This window comes from Crocuta crocuta, unplaced genomic scaffold (genome assembly GCF_008692635.1).
Source record: "Crocuta crocuta isolate KB4526 unplaced genomic scaffold, BGI_CrCroc_1.0 scaffold433, whole genome shotgun sequence".
NCBI lineage: Eukaryota > Metazoa > Chordata > Mammalia > Carnivora > Hyaenidae > Crocuta > Crocuta crocuta.
In genome coordinates this window covers 176852-201404 of record NW_027530001.1, presented here as the reverse complement: position 1 = coordinate 201404, position 24553 = coordinate 176852, and the positions used below count along the sequence as shown (strand labels likewise).

Here is a 24553-nt window from a genome sequence, read left to right as displayed (position 1 = left end):
GGAAATGGTTGTAGGTGTCTGTCGGCTGTGAGGCCATGTAACTTTGTAACTATGTCTATCGCCATTTCCTTTTTCAACGAATTATGGGCAAGGTAGATAATTTTAAGGAACCTGCAATATTTGTGCATTTTAAAAACTATTTGATCATTTATAGTTAATTTATTGCCCATTAAAAAAGAGAGGGAGACCCGTAAAACTGTACCCAGAGAATCTTGAGCTGAGAAATGATTAGGTATTTCAGATGGTCAAATGGAAGTGAGCTGGAGGCTGTTTCTCCCACATATGAATTTTGTTCTGTTTTATTATTATTACTATTAGTATTATTTTAATAATCAGGATAACTAATTTTTTTCCTGGCAAACAAGCTATTTCTTCCTTTTATTGTAAAAATAATTTTTGTTATATTATGTAATCTCTCCATTCATTCCTCACTCTTCCCTTTTCTTCTCAATTCTATTATCATTTACTAAACATCTGCTGTGTTCTAGGTACAATTTAAGTTACCAGAGATAGGAAGAAAAAATAGATTAAGTCTTATTCTGAGCAACTCGTATAATTTCTTTTGTTCAAATTCTGGAGGTGATTGAAGTAATCATATGTGCTGGATAACTTTATTCCTATGTAGGAAANGCATAGTGAATTTTATATATTTATTATTATATTTTATATTATTTTGTTATTCTATTATTTTTAGTATGTTGATAAATAAATATCTACATATTTGGAAATCCGTGCCCAATAATTTTTTTTGATTTGGTGCATGATTAACATTTAAAAGCTACTGTTCTAGATTATACATTCTCCATGAAAGCAGAGAACATCTCCATGTTGTTCAGCCTTTCGCTATGAGTGATAGTGTCTGGCTCCTTTGGGCACTTAATAAATATTCAGCAGAAGAATGAATTAATGAATGAGTAAACCAACAAGGGATTTCTGTCCCTTTCCTTCAGAGCTGCTGGATCAAAAGCTGCCCACCCTAATAAAATCATTAACATGTAGCAATGTGCTAATTGGCATATGTTTTTAAAAAGACTTTTTGTTGGAAATAGGATCTTTTCCGTAGGTTTGAGCCTAATCGTGGGTCTCTGCGGCACCATACTTAGAGGGGAAATCTTCAGGAGGGGATTGAGACTTGGGATTCCTTCTAACATGCCTTATGGGCAACTGTGCATCCCACTTAATGCTTGGTCTTAGAAATAGCGAGCTGTGGAGGGGAACCTGGGTCACTCAGTTGGTTAAGCACCTGANGGGACGGTCTCTCAAGTGGGTTCCCATATGCCAGGGACTATAGAAAATGATCTATGGGGGTATAGGAAAAATATTCAGACTTGTTTCTATTATTTTACTGCCATATTTTATATTTGGATTTTTTAAGTATACNTTAATGCTTGGTCTTAGAAATAGCGAGCTGTGGAGGGGAACCTGGGTCACTCAGTTGGTTAAGCACCTGACTTCAGCTCAGGTCATGATCTCACAATCCATGGGTTCGATCCAAGCATTGGGCTCTCTGCTGACAGCTTAGAGCCTGAAGCTACTTCAGATTCTGTGTCTCCCTCTCTCTGCCTCTCCCCTACTTGTGCTCTTTCTCTCTCTCTCAAAATATAGTAAACATGAAAAAAAAGTAAAAAAAAAAAAAATGAGCTGTGGAGCCAACCTTTGAAGGCACCTGAAGAAGGTCATCTGGCGAGTCATCAATTCCTTTCTAGGCAGTACGATGCAAACAAATGGGTTTGTATTCTACATTAAATGATCTCTATATGCTCCCCCAGAAACCTAGTTAAGTGCTAGAATTTGGGTGTACTTTTAAGAATAATGGTTATTTGACCAGGAAAAAATATGATAAGGATGCACTTCTTAGGCTTGCTGAATGAGCAGTGCTTAACACAGCCATTTTTTTTTCTCTTCTCCTTTATTTCACTAGAGAGGGAGATATAGGTTTTGTGAATAAATGGAAGGCTTGGAAGTATAGCGTATAGTCCAAGGGAATTAATATGCAAAATAATAATAAAAATAATAATAGCTCCAAACCAGACACCTCTGGTGATGAACGTTCTGATGTTTTGTTTTCTGCAAATTTGTCCTTTTTACCATTTCTATATTTAAGTTTCAAAGAATTCTTTTTACAAACATATAAAACATATGATTTTGTTTTGAGACAAAATGATCACGATGATTAAATGACCTTCCAACTATTGCGTATCGTACTTCGGAGTTCATGAAGCACTTTTACACTGATTATAACATCTAACTTACAGCCCATCAGTATATCTTTTCTAATTTTATGGAGAAAAAAAATGGAAATTTCAAGAAGTAAGTGACCAGAGCCTTGATCTTTCTAAACCCAGAGATGTTTCCTTTACATCGGTACTTCTCTGACTGTAATGTGAATACAGTTTCCCTAGGGATCTTGTAAAAATTCAGATTCTGATTCAGCACCTCTGGGGTCAGAAGTGAGAGTCTGCATTTCTAATAAGTTCCTAGGTGATGCTGGTGCTTTTATCCACAGATCATACTCTGAGTACCAAGACTCTGCATCATTACTGGTTCCTATGTGATACGATTCAAGATGGCTTTGTTGAGTAACTTAGTGTGCTATGTTTAGCATACTCAGAGCAAAAGTTTTGAAAATGGTTAGCACTGCTTTTCAGCTGGGCCATCACAACAACCTAGACTTTGGTTAATATCTGTTCACTGCCCTCAGCCTCCCCCACTGCTAAAACACAGTCTTATTACACCTTTGTCAGCTTTGATTGGTGCTCCATTTCCAATAGGATGAATTGCAACTTCTGAGCACAGAGAGTATGAGAGCCTTCATCCCATCCCTTACCCTTGTAAGAGCCTTCATCCCATCCCTTACCTCTATCTCCTGCTGCAGCCTATGCCATGGCCCCACTCCTCCCTGTCCCTATACGCTATATTCCATCTACCCCAAGTATCTCACACTTCCCAAATATTTTGGGAATATCATGGAATTTCCATGGAATTTCATTTCTAAATCTGTTCTAGTCCTTTACATAATCATTAGTTCATAACCTTCTCTCATTAGGCTGAGAAAAGTTCATAAACAATTGTGTTTATAAACTTCTTACAAAAGTGAGTGATGGGGTCTTAAATTGTTTGATGCTTTCATGTGTGTGGGGGTGGGGAGAGAGAGGGAGCAAGAGGAAGAGAGAAAGAGAGAGAGAGAGAGATACCTAGCACTGTTTCTTACATAATAAGCACACAATAAATATTTGATGAATGGACACACTAGATGCCTGATATAACCACAATCATGTTGGATTAATGTGTGAGGTTGGTGAATAGGTATGAAACTTGAAAGAGAGTGAATTAATTAAGCTCGGATATTTGCTTGGATTTTACAACAAATTGTTCAATGTAATAATTTTATTATTAAGGAAATACATGAAAATTGCAGACATTGTAGAACGTTTATTTAGCTGGCCCTGACCAGCAAATGACATGTGTGGAATAAGAGAGAAGGATGTCTCTGGCTCTAGATGGTGCCTTAATCTGTGGCATGTTCTAGAGATTTCCACCCCCCCCCCTCCTGCCAAATTGATGTCATTTTGAAGAGTTATAGTCTGGGTGACTTATGGCCAATAATGATAGCTGCCCCATTTGTCTTTTTCCCCTCGGCCTCTGTTCTATAATTTCTATCTGTGGGACTGCTGTTCATTTCAAAGACATCTCTGTGGAAGAACTTTCAAGGGATGGCATTTAAAAAAATCTTGACTAACTCATAACAACAATGAAACACTGGCCTTTGGTTTTGCAAACAAAATAGAAGAGCCTTTGCCTTTTGGGAAGCAACAGAAATGTCAACCCCAAAAGGGTAAGTGTGTTCTTTTAGAACATCGATATTATATTTTGGTGAAGAAAAGGCACACAACAGCATCATCAGGCCACCTTATTGTTAATTAAAATGTAGATTGAATATTGAGTAAGATTTAGAAGATGTACTGAATAAGTAGATATTAACTAAATATCATTATTGGTTATTTATGTTATCATCGAACAAAATTCTGTGTATATACAGTTATAATTTCATACCCACAAACACACATGCATATGTACATATACAACCATGTAAAATATCTTCTATTTTCCAGAATAGGATTCTCTGAACTTTCTGTTATTAGAGATGTACAGGGCTTTCTTTTTCTTTCTTTTCTCTTCTTTCTGCTCCCCAAATTCCCCTTCCTGAGCTTCTCCCACCACCACCCACTTACCCACTTTCTCTCCTTTCCTCATATGTATCACACATTTCCCACTTAACAAGTATTTAACAGGTTGTCTGTTCTTCTTGTGTGTGGAGGGAGGAGGGAGTGAAGAGTGGTACTGAAGAGATTTACCCAGTGAATTCCAATGTTTCAACCAGGGACTAAGACACTTGATTCTAAACTCAAGTTTAGAAACTACAAGAAACATTGGGATTTGTGGTTGGATCCCAGCCTTATTCTAAGTTGCTGAGGTCCTGATTGTTATGGTGGTGGATGAGGTGTAAGGAAGCAGAGCTCCTGCTCAATTTGGTGGAAGTGCTGGGAAATCGGAAGTAGAGACCAAGTACTTGGATGAACTGAACTCACCCTGGGCTAATCACTTTATCTAGTTTTATGTAGATTTCTATCAAATATTGGAGGTGAAGACTGTTCTTCTACCTTTCATTCAGAACTAACTCAGCCTGCCCAAGACAGGGTATCAATGACCCTCTTCTGAGGGGGGTGGGGAGTGGCAAGCACTGCAACACAGTTCATGGTTGGAATGTCATGTCTTCAAAGTACCTAGTGCTTTTAAGCATCTTGGTACCTCTGGAAAAAAAATCAAACAGTTCTCAATATTTGACTTGTCTTCCAAGGTCAAATCAATGCTAAAGCAGTGGATCAGGCAAGAGTGAGTTAGTCACCCACTGCGCCCTCTGGATGGTGCTGGCGGAGACTGCTCTAAAGCAGCTCCATTTGGCCACTCAGGTTCATCTTTTGCTTATTTTGTTATCTGTCATTCTAGCATATTGGTTATCAAACAAAGTATTAGAGAATTAATATGAATAATCTTATAGTTGTATGGATGAACCTAAATAAAGCTTTCTATTGAACCTTTGGAAACAGCCCTTAGAAATAACGTTTCTGAGGGGTGCCTGGGTGGCTGAGTCAGCTGAGCATCCGACTTTAGCTCAGGTCATGATCTCACGGTTGACGAGTTCGAGCCCTGCAGTGGGCTATGTGCTGACAGCTCAGAGCCTGAAGCCTGCTTGGGATTCTGTGTGTGTGTGTGTCTCTCTCTCTGTCCCTTCCCCACTCATGCTCTGTCTCCTTCTGTCACAAAAATAAAATAAACTAACAATTTTTTTAAATTAAAAAAAGAAATAACATTTCTGAGATTCTATAAAAACTTTTCAATTTTATGTTGACTTTTACATTACAATTCTCAAAATAAATTTAGAAGCCTGCTAAATTTTTACTGCATTAAATTGGCATATTGTAGTTTAAAATTTACATTCAAGCACTAAAAATAAATTAGACCCCTGTTATAGGCGCATAGGATTGAATCCTGATTCATGGAACTGAACTTGTCCAATATGCAGACTGGCCAAATCACCACGGATTTTGGCAAAGTGAAGACTTGTCTCAGAATGAACACAAAATGTGGATGATAGCTGAGGGAATATCAAGAGGCTTAAGGCTAATGTAGTCCTTTAAAAAGAGCAGTAAATAATGGAGTATTTGTGTACATCTTGGTACAGAGCTTGGTGAAAAAGACAAATACAGTGCACAAATGGTATCCATATGCATCGTGTTTGTAAAAGTGTGTGTTAAACAAATATTTCTTGAGAATTTACTTTTTTGCTCTAGGAACCATGCACAGTACTGTGTTTGTCAGTGTAGAGTCTGTGATGCTTCACCACAAAGAGAAACTTGAGTTGGTCCACTCAGAAACACTTTGAGCCAGGAGAATAATTAAGATTTCTTCAGGGTTAGGAAAAGGAAACTCTAAGACTGACATGATTCATGGAATGGATTTGGATCTTCCTGGAGCAGAAGTACAGGGGTATCTCTTTGGGAGAAACCCTGGTTGGAAGTGAAGAAGAATGTCTTGTGGTGTGCGCTCCCTTGCTACAGTCTTATTTAGTAGTTGGAGCAGAGTTCACGTCTGCAAGCCCTCTGAGAATTAGCCATTGTGGAGCACAGTGAACCAAGAGGAAACAGAAGTAATATATATTGAAAGGCTTAATCTGATCTCTTGCCTGTCTTCAAAGGAAGCTTCATTTGTAAAAGGACATGCATGATCGTGAAGAAAGGACTCCCATTAGGCAATGCAAGAATAATGAAAGAATCTATGACCAAAGCCTCTGATGCAGGGGGGTTAAGAGTCTGCCCAGTTGGGAGACTGATGGAGCGGGACTAAAATTTGCCTCTTGGATCCTCTGCTCAGTAGAGCACAATTCCTTTCTTTTGCTATAAATTAAGATTTATCTGACAAGAAGTTTCCACATGGAAACAGAAGAGTGAGAACCTGGCGAGGCAGGGTTCACACTCATTCAGTTTTGTTGGCTTCTTCTCTCTTATCCAGAACTTTGTTTTGGGGGAGGGGTTATATTTAAATCAAGGACAAAGTGAACTATCCTTGAAGCTTGTAAGATAAGGAGAGAAACACCAGTGAGGTGGACAAAGGCACATTCCTGTTTTCTGTCTTAGTCTATGGTGTTTGAAAATGTCCTCAGTGACCTAAAATTGAGGAGGAAGGAAGTCTCATGGAGAAAAGAATCTGGAACTCTCGGAGAATATGTGGTGTAAGTGTGTGTATGTGTGTGTGTGGGCATTTAACATAAATTGGCTCATACTGTAGGTTTGTTTATGCAGTTTGTGTCTTTTATTCAATACACACACACACACACACACACACACGCCAATATAATGGCAATATTAAATGCCTTATACATAGTGCTCACACTATGCCGTGCATTTATCAAGCCCTTCAGATCCTACAAGTTATTTAATATGCACATACCACATTCTTCTAAATAGCAACCAGTTTGGTTATTCCCTATTGTTGGATATTTATTTATCTGACTTTTTTGTTGTTGCTATGAATAAGGTTACATCAAGTCTCCTTAGGAATGCTTTCTTGGATACGTGTGAGTGGTTACAAAAGAATGAAAAAGATCTAGTAGCATCTTCTAATAACAGCAGTTGCCTCTGAGGATGTGATCTGAGTTGCAGTTAGAGGAGCTTTAGCCTTATTTATATATAACGCTGCATAAGACTTTCTAAGAAAAAGGCATTCATGTCTCACTAGTATAATTAAAATTAAATTTTTTTAATTTTTAAAAGCTAATTTTTAGAAATAAGTATGGGGTTAGAAGTTCTTAGGCACACAACTAATCAATCTGCTCATTTTCCTCTTACTTTAAAAATAACACCTGCTATAAAATCTTGGATGTGTGGTCATAGCAGACAAATGCAATGTGCTCAATGTTATAGTGCTTGTAAAATGCTTTATACATTCAAATTACTCTGATTCTACTGTATCTGGATTTTAGTTATCAATAAAAGTACCAGAGAATCCACAAGCAGTAAATATACCAATGAGCGTTCTCTAGTTTTAACAAAGATGTCATCTATACTGAAAAAAAAGAGAGAATCTAAGCCGTATTAGTAAAGAATCAATTCAATATGATAATTGGCATATAGTTTTGAAGTTTCATAATCACCATGAGTAAAATGCCAGCCTCTTATTTCATTATACGTGTACTTATTAGAGTTAGGTATACCTTTAAAAATTCATGTAGTGCATTGCAAACCATTTAATCTGTAACTCACTCTGAATGTATACTTTCTGGAACCTTAGTTCTGTACAGCCGTTATAACCGTGTGACCACCCTGCACGGATGAGCTTGTGGGCACACACATTACCAAATGGAAGCAGAAAAAGAAGAAAAAAAAAGAAGAGGGTGAAATCAAATAGTGTATTTTAAATTGGCCTTTGTGTATCACTAGAAAACTAAGATACTTACTAGGATATCAGTGTTCCAGCACAGAGAATGACCTTGAGACTTTATCAAGCCCTCCTGTTCACAAGATATAGCATAATTTAAACACTGTGGGCAGGCGCCCTTCCAAAAACAGACCCAATGACGACACTTGGATAACCACTGCAATCCTGAGTAAATACCAGTGGTAAAAATTTCTTTGAACACCTAACCTTGTAAAGATAGAGAATATCTAGTTGCTCTATTCTTTTTAAGAATGACCCTTCCGGGGTGCCTGGGTGGCTCAGTCGGTTAAGCGTCCGACTTCGGCTCTGGTCATGATCTTGCAGTTCATGGGTTTGAGCCCCGTGTCGGGCTCTGTGCTGACGGCCAGCTCAGAGCCTGGAGCCTGCTTCAGATTCTGTATCTCCCTCTCTCTCTGACCCTCCTCTGCTCACTCTCTCTCTCTCAGAAATAAATAAAAAACATTAATTAAAAAAAAAAAGAATGACCCTTCCTATAGGCAATTTGTTATGAGTTGGATCAAATGGTGCCAGTTAGTTTTGACTTTCTGATTTTTTTTAAAGTCCTTTCTTTACTATCACTACTCTGGGCCATCCACACCATTTTGATATATACTACAATGAGCATTTCTCTTTGTAAGGTCATATTTTGAATACTCCAGAGGGTATTTGTGCACTTACACACACACACACACACTCTCACACACACATGCACTATATACACATGTGTACATTTTCAGGTTGAAGGAAGGATTTCAGTGTGAACTCTCCCTGTAACTTGGCTACTTAGCCTGCCTGTTTCCTAAAAGTTTCCGCCCCCTAAATAGGACTGGGCCAAAGAAAGAATAAACGTTTTTTATGGTTTGAATATGCCACTCCCTATTGCTCACTTTTATGGAGCCATGGCCTTTTATTTTAGTTTATATTGTATATCTGTGCTCACTTTGAAGTCCATTATGAACTCTGGAATCTGAGCTGTCCAATAGAACTTTCCGTGGTGATGAGAATGTTCTGTAGTCTGCACCATCCAATAGCACTTCAGTAGTCCCCAGTCCTAAGGAGCTATGGAGCACTTGAATATGACTATGAGGAATTGAATTTTTAATTTTATTTACTTAATAATGTTCAATATAAATAGTCATCTGTGACTAGTGACTACTGTATTTGACAGTGTAGCTATAGATCACATATTACCAAATTCACTGAGATCTAGAAAATCTCCAACATTTATATTAGTCCTTGTTTATGCAAATCTATTCCTTTGGCTCTGCTTAGCATGAGTTCATTTAATCAATGAAACCATTATATAATTTCCCTGCCTCTAATCCAGGGTTTATTTGTCCTCCAGGCTTTAATTTGTTTTGTTTTGTCTTTTTTCCTGCTTAGCCAACTACCATACTACCTTCAGCTAGTAAATATTTTGGAAAACTTACATTTGAAAAATGATGTAATGCTGTCAAACAGGAAAATGTGTTTCATTCATGAAGTATGTTATAAAAGTTTACAGAATGGCTTTCTTAAATTTCTAGTTCTCATGATCAAAATTACTTGGATTTAAACAAATAGTATTTCAGGGTGTCTGGGTGGCTCAGTCAGTTGAGTATCCGACTTTGGCTCAGGTCATGATCTCACAGTCTATGGGTTCGAGTCCTGTGTTGGGCTCTGTGCTGACAGCTAGCTCAGAGCCTCGAGCCTACTTCAGATTCTGTGTCTCCCTCTCTCTATGCCCCTCTCCCACACGCTCTCTGTCTCCCAAAATAAAGACATAAAAAAATTTTTAAAAAATAAACAAATAGTATTTTTTTGAATATGTAGCTCTCATCTCTCCTTTCTTGAAAATCAGACAGATTTTAAAATAAGCATTAATCCTTACTCATCTTTACAGAGCTGCAGGGAGGGGTGACACACTCCTTCCTGCCTACTGAGTTTTGGGGACAGGCTGACTGTGACTCAATGGCCTCCACACAGCCATGACTTAGCACTCTGTGACAAAGCCCATCTTCTTCCCAGGGTTTCCAAGGACTAACTTGCCAGTAAATAGGAACTTCCTGCTGCCCTGTGGGCCTTTTGAATGATTAGGATGAGCAATGATTCTCCAGAAGTGGGTAGAATGTTGAAACGGTAAACACGCAGATTGCACGCTGTGTGTCTACCTTACTCTTCACACATGCCGCCTGAGATAACAGTCCTATAGAGAACCCGCAGCATTCGCAAGCTGTGCCTATGAGCTCCTTTTCTTTACTTAGAGGCCAACCAGGATGCACCGAAAACATAACTGATAACGCCTAGATAATTATTGACTAGTTTTAGTATTAATGGTGGAGGCTGTATTCATTTTCTCTTCCTGGTTACGTTTCGTTTATGTAGTTTGCTTATTTCTAAGTAGAAGCATGATGATTTTCACTCTCTTCGATGAGCACTTCAGAGCCGGACACAAAGGTAATTTGGTCAAGTGACCCTACTATATATATGGCTTTACATTTGGAAACGTTCCCTTGCGAATCTCTCTCTGTGATGTCGAATGTGCTCGTGGGGGCAGAGGTACAACATCATCAACTGTATTTCGTTGACCTTTTCTTTTTGACAGATGTTCTGAATTGTAAAGATGCCTTATTTGTGGCAAAGGGACGATGTGGAAAATGTGTTTTTATAAATACCTAGGTTTCACCTAAAAACACCATGTGGGCAGCAGAAGCATAACAACTATTTGGAAGCAATTTTTCTCTTCTCCCATTGACTACCCCTTTTTCATATCCCTCTGTCTCAGGCTAGACGCTTCAAGCAGAAGCTAATGGGGTGAGATGTCTCTCTTTGTCCAGTCTTCTCCCCTCTGCCCCCGGCTCCTGCTTTCCCCCCAGCCCTCTCCGCCTCCCCTCCTTTCTACCCTTGCCAGATGTGAGGAAGGGCGAGCTGACCACCCTGTGACCCTTTTCCCTCGATTGGAAAAGTGTGAGGGATGGGGTGTGGGGAATTACACTGCCAGACAAAGAGAAGTTGCTCAAAACTGTATGTTGAAGTAAATACGCGGCCACAGACTTTCGAAGGTCATGGTGGGGTGGGGTGGGGTGGTGAGCAGCTAGGTGTGTGAATAATTTTCTTTCCCTTTTCTTGACACTTTCACTGTGAAGTCACCATCCACCTCCAACTTCTGTGATGGTCTCCTCAGGGTCCGGAGATAATTTTAAAATTATAGTAAGACCTTATTAGAATGTTTTAGGGATTAGGGGCGCCTGGGTGGCTTAGTCGGTTAAGCGTCCGACTTTCGCTTGGGTCATGATCTCGCGGTCCGTGGGTTTGAGCCCCGCGTCGGGCTCTGTGCTGACTGCCAGCTCAGAGCCTGGAGCGTGTTTCAGAGTCTGTGTCTCCCTCTCTCTCTGACCCTCCCCTGTTCATGCTGTCTCTTTCTCTCTCTCCCCTAGAAATAAATAAAAATATTTTTTAAAAAAAGAATGTTTTAGGGATTATAGGTGATATAACTAGGGATGATATAGACTATTTTGTCTTCACTTAGTGTTCTGTTTCTTTTATAATATATAATGATAATTTCTTTATAGCCAGATTCCTTCCCCCTCTATTTCTCTTGCCTCAAAATATTTGGGGACCGTGGAAAGAGAGCTAGACTGAGTTCCTGTCACTAACTAGTCGTGTGCTGCACGGAAAGGGCTATGTTAGGTGGTCACTAAGGTTTTCTTTTTAGCTCTAGGAGTCTGTGGTTCTGTTCCTTCCAGAGTATAGGTCTCACCCGCAGCTCCTACCTCAGCCTCTTCTTGTCTTTGCCTGTCATGAATCATGTCAGACTTCCAGCAGTCCCGGGGTCCTACTTTGGGGACTAAGGCATTTTCACAAGCCTCAGGGGGGTGACTCACTTTGTGTTTAGCAATGTGAATTCGAACTGCCAATGGGTTAATCTTCCAAGACTAAGTGCAGATTGGGTAAAATCAGAGAAGATCAATGGTTGCAGCCTGCCGCGAGTGGGGTGTTCAATCATGCAGGTTTCCAGCCAGATTTTTAGAAATCTGCATCACAGAAGTCACCTGGGCGTCACACCCTGAGGAACTCTGGGTTAATGTGCGGTGAACAGAAATATCAAGTTTATGCCTATAGGGTAGTTTTCATTGGCATGAGCTTCAGCCCAGAAAAAATGGCCTTGGTAGTGTTAATTTTTTTATGGGCAGTTGCACGATAGCCGGTCTTGGAATGTTAGCAGCGCTGTTGCAGAGCTAAAAATGTTACCCTGAGACATTTTAAAAGAGCAATAAATATCTGGTTTTAAAACACGGGCATTAAAAAATTATAAACTTGGAAAGTCCTTTTTGGTTGTTGTTGTTCTAACTTGGGAGTGTTAAAACTGTCTTTCCCTCCCTGACTTCTCAATAAGCAATTGTAGGGCTTGATAAGTTAGTGATTATTCAACTGCTTTGACACTGGGATGTTTAGGGTTTAACAAAAGGGTGCCTAGTGATGAGGCCGTGTCCCCTTAAAGAGGACAATTTAGCTTCACAGTGTGAAGATGTGGCTGCCCTCAGAGCTGGGGCTGCACACGCTTCATGTGCTGTGCCAGGGACAGTCCTTTGATGTGGAGGGAGTGGCTCTCAGTGAGGGTGGGAGTCATTTCCAGACTTGGACATGAGTGTAATGCATGCTCCAGAAGCAGATTGAAACCGGGAGCCCTGAGGATGGCCGACCTGTGGGATTGACCCCTATTGGAGAAATGAGACTAGTCCCTACCACCGTCTACACAGACAGGGTTCTTGAGTCAGGGACGATTATGCCTCACACTTGAATGTGGCCAAGAAGGACTCAACTTCTTGTCATCACTTTTATTTATTTTTTTTAAATATTTTTATTTATTTCTAGGAGAGAGAGAGAGAGAGACAGCGTGAGCAGGGGAGGGTCAGAGAGAGAGGGAGATACAGACTCTGAAATAGGCTCCAGGCTCTGAGCTGGCAGTCAGCACAGAGCCCGACGCGGGGCTCGAACCCACGAACCGCGAGATCATGACCTAAGCGAAAGTCGGACGCTTAACCGACTAAGCCACCCAGGCGCCCCACTTGTCATCACTTTTAAAACATGAAAATAGTATTGCCAAAAAATTTAAAAATTGAAAACAATTTTGCTCTATCGAGTTTTGCTTGGCTCTGCCTAATTAACTTTCTTACAGTCTCAACTTTTTCTCACTTAATATTTTACCATAAATGTGAGCCTGTGTTCCTGTATTTGCTTCATAATTGCTATTATAATGGTTAATAATAGTCTATCAATGTACAATAATTTGCTTTTCCCTCTGTTATTAGTTACTTTCTATGATTGATAATTTTATGCCATGGAATGTAATATCAAGTAAACCAAATGTAAAACCACATAACAAATTAACAAATACAACTTTTCCTTGTTGATATGTATTGAAGGAAAATTTCTAACAATAAAAGAAAGACTGTAAGCACATGAACACTTTTACACATGTTATTAAATGTGTTTTCTTGCTTTCCAAAAGAGTTCTAAAATTTTTCAATTTTAGTATACTCTAGCATATGAGTATACTTACTTGTACTGAGTTTAATATTTAAACATATATTTTAATATATAAATTTAAAAATTGTAGTTAGATATACAAATCATATTAATTGAATATATGTATAGATAAAACATAGAACCCTGAAATTTCTTTGTGATGTGCTTCAATAGTCTGTGCAGGTGAACAGTTTGTTCATGTACTAAAAATCTGGTTTTCTCTCATTTGAATGTCTACTTCAGTTCTCTGTCCATTGCAGTTTTTACAAACTTGACTTAGCAAGCTAGCTAGCTGCCACACATTTGATATAGTTCGTCTGCAAAGTGTTACAATTTATTATCCAGATTCTATTATCAGACATGAGGCTATAGCATTGTCCCTTTCTGATAGAGGGCCAGTGAGTTTGCAAGCACTTTATATTATCCATTTTTATTGGGTGTGCTTGAATGTGCACAGCAAAATGATTCCTTTTTAAATGACTATTAGGTAAATGGACGTAACACCTTTGCTTTGGGCCAAGTGAGTGTGAATTAAAAAAATATATATAATATTATATTTAAATGTATATATACTGTATATAATACATAATACATATTCATATGTTTATTGTATATTTATATATAAATAAATGAAGACAAAATTTAGACAAAAATATTTCCAAATCCACTTAACAGCATTCTGTGTCATAATGAAAACCTATTCTCTTTTTAAAGTCCAGGTAAAACTGGGGGTGCCTGGGTGGCTCAGTTGGTTAAGTGTCTAACTTCAGCTCAGGTCACGATCTTACAGCTCCTGAGTTTGAGCCCTGGGTTGGGCTCTGTGCTGACAGTTCAGAGCCTGGAAACTGCTTCGAATTCTGTGTCTCTCTCGCTCTCTGCCCCTCTAACACTCACGCTCTGTCTCTATCTCTGTCTTTCTGTCTCAAAAATAAATGAACATTAAAAGAAAATTAAAGTCCAGATAAAACTGAAGAAACCAGTTTTTTTATAACTAAAAACAACTCGAATAATTAGTGTTAGGTGTCAGAGAAATAGCAAATAAGTAAAAAACCTACTCAAGATATACTTGATGCCAAGGGCAAATGAGACCTTCATTTTCCTGGCATTAGGTGAGGGTAGCTTAAGAATTCCTGTTACAGAGAGCATGAGTAGGATCTTTATGGCACAGAATGCCAAAAAATTAGGAAACATGTTCTAATTTGGCAGGAGATTAACTGGAACTCAGTTTTCTGTCACAGCAAACCTGGAAAACATGGCGATCATTTTCATTTTCCAGTCACACCATGAGTGTGTTTTGAATTCATTATAACTAGGTTCAGTGCATTCTAAATAGTGCATTTTGTCCTTATAGTATTCATAATTTGTTTGCAAAGAGGTTTTTTTTTGACAGGTGACTTCTATCACAATGAATCAATTGGCACATACATAGATTTCTTAAAGATGGATATAAAGCTACAGAATAGAGAATTAAGCAATCTTTTTCAAAGAGAAACTTGATCCCGTGATTCCAGCCTGCATTTAATCATTAACTTAGCATCCTACCCTGGGTAGATAGAGCATTCAACGAACTTTCCATGCCGGAATGTATCAATATAGAAAAGGAGAGGAGTAACATAATGGAAGCCTGACCACGGAGGAATCACATTAGAACACAAAAGTAAACACATGAAAGGTGGGTTGTATGTGCATTGCGAGTCACATCACTCACAGAGGCGAAGTATTATTCAAAAACTGGATATGATAAGGTGATTATTGCCTTTATTCCTTAAAGAACTCCTTGACAATTCAGCCCCTCGGTCTCCGAATTCCAGACCTGACTTGCCGCTGTTTACTAATTAAATCTGCTTAGGAATTAGAAAGAACTTGAGTGTCTCTCCCATCCCCCTCCCTGCTTGAAATTCTTAAACAAGCATTGGGTGTGTGGTAAATGGTGCGTTTTAATAAATGTTTTGTAAAGGCCAATTATTCAGTCAATATTGAATCGTGTGATAGGAAATACGGCTGCTTAGCTACAGGGAAGATGTCTACATGCTATTGGCATCTGTTGGGTAGGTAATGTTCTTAAACCGCCTGGCCTTCTTCCAAACTTTGATTATTCATAAATCTGTTGAGTGTGGTAAGTTGCACTATTAGCGTTTAATCTTTTATTGAAGCAAACTCAGGAGACTGAAATCTATTTGCTTTAGCAAGCTTGTTCACTGATAAATGTATGATTTAAAATTTTCCTTTTGTGAATTCCTCTGGGCAAGAAAAACACAGCTGGGCATAGCACAGATCATATTTATCTTTTCATTAACTAAAGTACAAGAAGATAGTGCTGTTGGAGGCGTATGAGGAGGGATTGCTAAAGAACAGGTCTCCTCCTGTTTGCACACCCACTTGAGCAAAGCTTTCCAAACAAGTATTTGAGATACTTGTGAGAAAAGCTAGTTGAATCGTCAAAAGAAGATCAAGTGAATGCATATGAAGTGGTTGGATTTCAGATAACATTTTCCCCCTGAGTGTTGAGATTGGTTAAATATTAGAAGAAGGGAGATAATGACACTGTTTGTCGCCATAAACTTAGACATATTATCTTTTTTCACAAGGCTGGTATGAAAGGCATATCAAAGATTTTCCATCCCAGATGATTTAGTTTCAGTGTGGTAAAGGGCACTGCAGGTATGGAAAGACTGCTTGGATATTAAGTGCCAGACAGGAACATAAAACTTTGTATAGACCTAACAACAAATATAATTTTTGTTTTTGAGAATAACACACTAAACTGATTGTGTCATGGGGGCAGGGTTAAATATATAATATTTAATTTCTCAGTATTACTTTTTCGGCTAGGGGGAAGATTATGAAAATTTTTATGAGATTTTGGGGGTACTTATTTGCAGGCCATTAGAGAAAATCTTCCAGAATGCAGTAAGTGACCTCTGGTTTATATGGATTGGTAATAAATTCTTCACTTAGGAGAGTAAGATGAAATTATAGGAGTCTTCCCCCATTCCCACCTTTTCCTGCATCCCTAGAACATGAGGGTTGAGGTTGCTTGTGCTTCTATAGTTTCTCCAGCTCCTGGCAAAATGGATGTATACAGTAGGTCGCTAATAACTACAGATTGATTTGTGATTTGTGTACCCTTGCAGAACTGCTGGGCTCTGCAAAGATGATCTATGCTGTAGATCTCTTCTTCTGTCAGCTTCTGTCACTCAAGCAGGAACAGGGAGAACAGAAAAGGGAGGTTTCTTTCCAGCCAAGTGCAGTGCAACTCCAACCCCCTTGAATTCAATTGTGACCCAGGGCAATGTGGAATAGGCCAACGGTCCATTGCATGAGTCACAGACACAACTTGGGTCAATCTCTTCCCTATTATCCATCCTCCATCCCATAGATCTCTTTCCTAAGTGGAACTAGAAGCGAGCAAGGACAGCTTTTTCCTGCCTCTATTTACCAGTCCTATCATATTCTCTGAGAGTTAGGCTAAAACATTTTCAGTTAGTGATGACATTTATCCAAACATGGGCACTTTTTTAAGCTTATTTATTTATTTTGAGAAAGAGATAGTGCACGCACACATGCGTACAAGCAGGGGAGGGGCAGAGAGATTGGGAGAGACAGAGAATCCCAAACAGCTCCTGCACTGTCAGTGCAGAGCTTGAAGACGGGTTTGATCTCACAAACCATGAGATCGTGACCCAAGCTGAAATCAAGAGTTGGATGCTTAACTGACTGAGTCACCTGGGTACCTCTAGCTTACTTTAATTAAAACTTGTTTAAAAGGTCATCTGCTGGTTTGTGGATTCTAAGGTTTATAACTACTTGTCCTCATTTTTCTTTTGTTTTGAAATTCCTACCTAATATCAAGTTTTTTGGTTTTGTGTTTTTTATACATTGGCACTTAAGAATGATATTGGAAAAGTAGTTAAAAATCACAACTATAGTGAAGTGAAAGTTTTCTTAAGATCATCCAGCCCAACTGACATAGTTTATAGAGAAGAGAACTGAGGTCATGGGATGGAAAGAGAGCTTTTCAAAGGCCCCAGGGTTCATGGAAAGGCAAGGACTACAAAACAAGTTTCAAGCCAATATTTTTTCAACTTCCCTGTTTCATCTGAATGAGTAACAGAAATTTCCGAAAACAGTGGCTTAAAATTTAAAAGAAGTATGATGGCTGGAAACCAACTACTGGCACTGTAGCTGTATGATGTCATCAGGAACCCTGGATGCTTCTAGCTTCTTGCTCTACTATTATTAGGTATGACCTCCATCTTCATGTTCTCAAGATGGTTGCAAAGTGCCAGCCATCCTGTGCATATTCTAAGCAAGAAAAACGGTCAAAAACACGAAAGAATGGTGCAAGCCAGGAAGTTAGCTCCCTCTGAAGGGCTTTTCAGGAAGCCCCCACGCAGGGATAATTGCTTCTGTCTAATTGACCAGAACCAGCCCAACTGCAAAGCAAGCTGGGAAATGTAGTTCTACCTTTCCTTCCCTCTTCCTTCTCTTTTCCTGCCTTTCTCTCCCTCTCTCTCTCTCTCTCTCTCTCTCCCTCCCTCCCTCCCCACTCCCTCTCTCTTCTTTATCTCCCTATAATACACTGAATGAAATTTGATTTATTATTAGTAAGATCAAAAAGACTTGATATTGGCAGACAACTGCTTGCCCCTACACCCTGTATATTAAAGCAACTACTTTAGTCTTTGGAAGTATAATCTTTTATAGTATATTTTTCTCTACTAGTATTTCCTCAAGTTGCCTGTATGAAAAGACCAAACATAGCATGAGACCAGAAATTCAGGTTGTTTTTTTTGAGTGAAACAATGGGAGGAGAGCTTAGGAACTGTCATCTCTGACCTGCATGTTGGCTTCCCATGTTCAGTGAAACACTGTTTCCATTGTTTCCCTTGGCTTGTAAGTGAGCCTGGCAATGAATGCCATACTGCCTTCACTTAGGCATGCTTCATAGGTAGTTATGAAAACCCCTTAAATATTTAGAGGTAAATAGCAAATAGTTTGTTTACTTTACCCTGCATGTTTAATGGGTAGACAATTTTCAAAAGCCTGAAATTAACAACCGTAGTAGGTAACTTAGGACCATGACTAACAATGAGAACATCTCCCAGATCCTGTTGAAGGGAAGTAAGCATACCCACACATAACTTTAGTAGCAGATACATTTGTGGACAACACAGAAGATTTATTTCCCAGTATCTCATTGGTTACGAGATTTACGGTGCTGTCTGGCTGTGAATTTGTCTCTAACTAAAGTTAGTTTCCTTTGTTGAGTCAATTTCTTTCCTTTATGTTGATTGAAGTGTAAGATAATTAGAGTAAGAAATTACCAAAGTGGAAGCCCTCCTCAGTGTCATACCTGCAGCCATGTTACCTGATAACTAGCGCACTCTATGTTTACTGTCTGTTCTGTGTGGCATACAGATCAGAGACGTCTGCAGACATCAAGGAGATTTCAAGAGGCAGTAATGTGGGAAGACCCCCACATCCCCAAATCCATTAATGTCACCATGTCCCCTAAGTGAAGAATGGCTTTACAGCTCAGTGCTACTGACTTCTTAGCCCCTGACTACTGCAGTACCATTGGACCTAGGAAAGGGAAAGAATTGCAGAGAGTTAGAATCTGATATTTTACCTGACTTGCTTGGGAAAATGTAGTCAAGGATGGGGGTTGAACCCCTCCTCTCCCATTAGACCTTTACTAAAATATTTGACCTGGTATGCATTCACTTACCATTTTATTCTCCTACTGGTGTTTCATTGCACCCAGGGCTGGCCAAGGGCCTTTGGGCTCCCAGCTCTCTGACATCACACATCCCCTCACTCCAGGTCTCTTACCTCAGAAGGATCTGAAGACAAGGCTTGTCAACCTGAATCTTCCAGTGATAACTGCTGTGTCAATTTCCAAACCCTCACTCACCATTTTGAAAACTGGACCGTTAGAAGTTAGCAATATTAATATTAGGATTCATAATATTTTAGAGCTTCTTAAGTGTACTTTACCAGATATTTGTTGCATATTTGTGCCGTTAGGCAAGTATACTCTGGATACATAGATTTTCAAATAACAGAGTTTCTTTGGAGCCCATCTCGGTCTGCACACATGGTGTGTACGGCCGTCTGCCTGGATTCCATCAGGCCTGCCTGCTGTATCTTATCAGTGCAGAGCCCGGCGAAGAGGATCCTATATATTAGCCACAACATGACCTGTGTGGCCAGGATCAGCCCTAGCAATTATCCTACCGGAGGTGCGGTGATTTAGAATGAACAGCTCAAGGATGCCATTATTTACCATATATCATAGCCCCAGATAAGGTTAATAAAATCTTCCCTTCAAATCGGGGGTGATTTATTTATCAAGAATATTGGCGACCAAGCGTTTTCTAACTTTTTTGTTTTGCTGCTGCTGAAGTAGATCCTCCTTGGTAGAGATGCTGACAATTCTAGCTCTTGACTAATGTAACTACTCAAAGCAACGGTTAGCCCTGAGCACAGTCCCCAGCCAGGCTCCTGGCACGAGTCCATGGGAACAGTCTCCTTTCCTTGGCAGCCGCCTGGACAGCGGTGTGTAGAAAGGACGCCGGCAGTTGGCAGGATGAGAAAGGGTCTGTACAGCACATTAGGTTCAAAGACTCACTGTTCCGCGCTTACACTGTTTGTGTAAAATAAATACGGGAAGCCAATATCGGATATTGGGTTTGAAGCAAAGATACATCTCACAGTGAGTAGGGATGAGAGTGCAGGAGACATGGCCCCTCATTATCTGTGTGCCTTAGGTAAGTTACTCAACATCTCTGAGTCTGCTTTCGAAACAAGGGTTTTGGATTAAATAGATTCGAAGACCCCTTCCCTTCAAACATTCTGTGGTTCCAGATCACTAGCTAGTCTCAGAAATGTAATCCTCTTTGTACCTGATACCTTGCTGTTTTTTAGTTATTGAATTTTTTTAATTTATAGCCTCATTGTTTCCGGAAAGCATTGGAGGCAGCTTTCAACAAAAACACAGGTACAAAGAGGGAAACAGCAATAACAAAGACAATCAGCATAAGATAAATACTGAGAAGTAAAGAAGATGGGAGAAAGCAATATATTTAATGTTGAAGAGAGGTATAAGAAACTACAGACTTTCTGAGCTTCCCAGGGGCCAAGGCAAAAAAAAAAAAAAAAAAAAAAAAAAGCAATGGCACCAGTTTATGGGAGAGAAAAGGACATGTGGTGTTTATTTTCCCACGTTGCATGTTATATTCATATTTTACCCAGAGATTTGGAAATTAGGCACATCATAGCCCTTGGCATAGTCTACTTAGATTTCACATTTTAATTTCAAAGCTGTTAATCCTGGACCCAGGATACCTAACATCTGAATCTACCCTGTGTCAGAGGGATCACACTCCCATTCAATCTATTAATTAATACCACAGGTCATTTTCCTGTCTCTGCATTTACTTTACTTTTCTGGGGAATAGTTGTTTTCTCCCCATGAAATAAAAAACAATTTCCATTTGTTATCTTTCCACTAACATGTGAAATTTGACATATTAAAAAGAAATCAAAATTATTTGACTTAATAATAAGCTTTCACTGGGAGTGTAGGATTTGTACCCATATCCCCCTTTTCTCCAACTCCTTCATGCTAAAACAGGGGAAGACATTATTATGTAAGCAAGTGGGTCCTTGTTTTTCACTCTTATAAGCAATCTTTATTAATCTTTGTTAGTCTAACTTCTATTTAGACAGCAAACTCAGAATTTTATTTAATATTTCAGTGGTGAAATTGATTGGGATCTAGAATTAACATGACTCCTTTCTTTCAACCATCCTATTCATGAGCAAAAGAAAATTGAAAAACAGACCATGTGTTTGCGTGCACGCACACATGTATGTGAGGGGGGAAAGTGTTCTGTATATGTTGTCTAGAGAAAGACTTACATGTTGGAGCTCCCGCTCTGTCCATTTTCCGTGGCAGGACTTAAATACCTTTTGTCTCAAGAAAAAGTAACAAATAGCTAATGTAAAATCCAGCTCATTGTTTCAGGGAAATTTATGAGTTTTCTTGGTTTGGGTCAGGAGAAAAGACAGGAGGAAGTATTAGGGGAAGAGGCAGCTGTAACGGAGAGAAGGAGTGATTGTCTTCAATTCTGCCCCCAGTCCAGGTAGAGGTGACAGCAACCTGACGCATACTTAACATCACTACTTGTCTCCCATATACAAGATGTGCCTCTTTGGGGCAAAAATAAAATGAATTCATTTTTTTTTGTCACTGTATTAGTCACAGTAATTAATGTCATTTCCCTCAACAGATAAATACCTTAATCTCATGGCTTAACACAGCAATTGAACAGTCTTGCTCAATCTGTGTTTTGTACTAGTTGGTGGGCGAGAAGGGAGCTGTTCCATAAATGGGCTTGAGGATTTTGGTTTCCTTGTGATGTTTCCTTTGCAGCACAAGGTTTCTAAATTCTTCCTGGGACAGGAAGAGAAAGGTAGGAATCACACTGACTCTAAAGTGTTCAGACTGAAGTCATCATCGTCTCAGTTTATATCCCATTTGTCAAACTCAGTCACATGGCTCTAGCTCAGGGCAAGCAGAGCTGAGAAATTAGGAGATTAAATACAGGAATTGAGGGGCACCTGGGTGGCTCAGTTGGTTAAGTGTCCTGATCTCACAGTTTGTGAGTTCAAGCCCCACATTAGCTCTGTGCTGACAGCTTAGAGCCTGGAGCTTGCTTCGGATTCTGTGTCTCCCTCTTTCTCTGCCCCTCCCTTGCTCATGCTCTGTCTCTGTCTCAAAAATAAATAAAACATTTTTTAAAAAATAAATAAATATAGGAATTGATATGGGATGGGAAAGTTGTTTTCCTTTGTATCTGAGAAACAACTTGTGTAACTCTTTACCCGGTGCATCAAAGAGGGCTTCCTGGAGGAAGCATTTGAGTAGGAGTTTGGTCAAAAAGGGCACTTTAGTCCTAAAGGCCTATTCTCTTGTTGTGACAATCAAATAGCTAGATATGAGCCAGTATACTATGAAATAAAGGTGTATTGTTGTTACTAAAATGCCTTTGGTCAGTAGCATTCTTTGGCCAGGAGTGGCAAAGACTTCTTATTTTTAAATTTTAGACAGTTGCTATTAGTAGTTATGAACAAAACTCCTAGAGAGCAGCCTGTTTTTCCTCTGATCTGTTCATTGACTTACCCAAGCACCCAGATCAGGGCCTGGCAAGAGACAGACATTCCATAAATATTTGATGAGCAAATAACAACTGGCAAAAGACTCAGTCCAGTATGTTTGTTTCCTTTTTCCTGCAAAATCAGAGGTAATTGATTCTTTTAAGACTGTCTGTTTACAGTCAAAGATGAGTGTTGAGCTCGTATTTAGGAAGTGAATGTGTCCTTCTGCGCTGCTTTTCTTGTAAAGATAAAACCAGGAGGGTGGGTACTGTCCAGTAAGTGGTTAGAATCACAGATACATCCTCTTTTTTAAGTTTCTTAACCTGTAACATGCGTTTAGGAGGCAGCTGGCCGTGGCTGATCGACACAGAACTTTGAATATCTTACATCAATAATTTGACATGGTGCACAATTACTCAAGAATCACAGTGCTCCATGCCTGTAAAATCTGTCATTGCACAAGAGGGAAAGAAAAATAATATAGATCTAAATTTTAAGAATTTAGTTAATAAAATTTTACAAATCTGTCCTCTAAGGTACCACATTGTTACAATAAGGTAAAGTTATATTCATTTAACTTTTATTTAGGAGCTAATGTTTTGGTCAGGAGCTATTAATGTTCACACTGTTTGTAAAGAATGACTTGAAAGGAAACTTTATTATGCAACTAGGATCCCAAAGGGAATGAACCCTACGTGGGGAAAAAGTCCTCTATGATCATGATCATGGAATGTTATCATTATTCCTTTTTCACATATTGGGAGTCGTTAGCACTAATCTCCTATCTATGCACCGAATTCTGACATACAATTAAGTGCCATCTTTTCATTAATGATTTGTTAAACATCTGTCCTAAGTACAGACGAAGTGGTTTAAAATATTCAGTAACAATATTCATTAACAAGTGATAATTAAACCTGTTTCCTCTGCCTTCAGGGAAATTTAAGAATACGTTTTTATCTTACCTTGATTCTCTCAGTTACCCCGTATTGACCAACAAATAGAAAAATCTAGAATTTGTTTTAACATATATTATCATTCTTCACAAGTGCAGAAACTGAAAAGGGGGAGAAACAGAACTCAGTGCACAGCTATTTTAGCAGACTTTGATCATGTTGGAATATGGGCAGAGAATAGAGACTGATAAACTCATATAGTTCTTTGCCATGAAGGCTACTTTAGCGTGAAGCCAAAAAAATGAAAGGGGTAGGCTTACTTTTCACAGATTTAACCAAGAACAATGACACCATTTGCAACCACAGTGCAGAGCCAAAAAAAAATCATTGCCAGCATGCCAACGTATACTCCCTAGAGAATAACTGGAAAATGAGAAACGCCTGTCAGAGATTAAGTTCTATTTCTAGTGGAAGCACAGACAGGCTGATGTCTTTTTAATGAAAATGAACATATCACAACAGATGAGTTTTATTTGTTAGTTTCAATGTGCATTCTTTAGAACTCCGTCACTGGATGTATTCTTTTTAAAAGCAAGTTTCAGAATGGGATGAATAAGCCTAGCCAGTTGAGGAACCAACATAGATGAAACATTTAGTGGACCCAGTGTCAGGGAATCTAATGTATCTAAAAATAAAGGGACACAAACCTATTAATACCAACTAATAAAAGATTAAAATTAGAGATTAGTGAACATTTCCTCCATTTTATACTTGATTTTAGTCATAATAGGTAGCATATAAATAGTTATTTGGATCTGTCACTATTCCAAGCACTTTATATGTATTAACTCATTAAATTCTCATAAGAACCCACTTGACAGGGGAGAACACTGAGGCACAAAGAGATTAAATAACTTCACCAAGGTCATACAAGGAGTGAGCTGTGACGCTGAGATTTGAACCCACGCAATCAGGCTCCAGAGGCTGTG

General features: G+C 39.0%; 1 long non-coding RNA gene across 1 annotated transcript in view; it reads left to right on the top strand.

Moving 5' to 3' along the window:
* Window positions 1-1607: 1607 nt before the first annotated feature.
* The window catches only part of LOC144231226 (uncharacterized), a 77812-nt gene continuing 54866 nt past the window's right edge, over window positions 1608-24553 (top strand). Inside the window, exons 1-2 of the long non-coding RNA XR_013335015.1 lie at window positions 1608-1728; window positions 3687-3835. This is a non-coding gene — a long non-coding RNA (uncharacterized LOC144231226). The remainder of the gene's footprint in view (window positions 1729-3686; window positions 3836-24553) is intronic.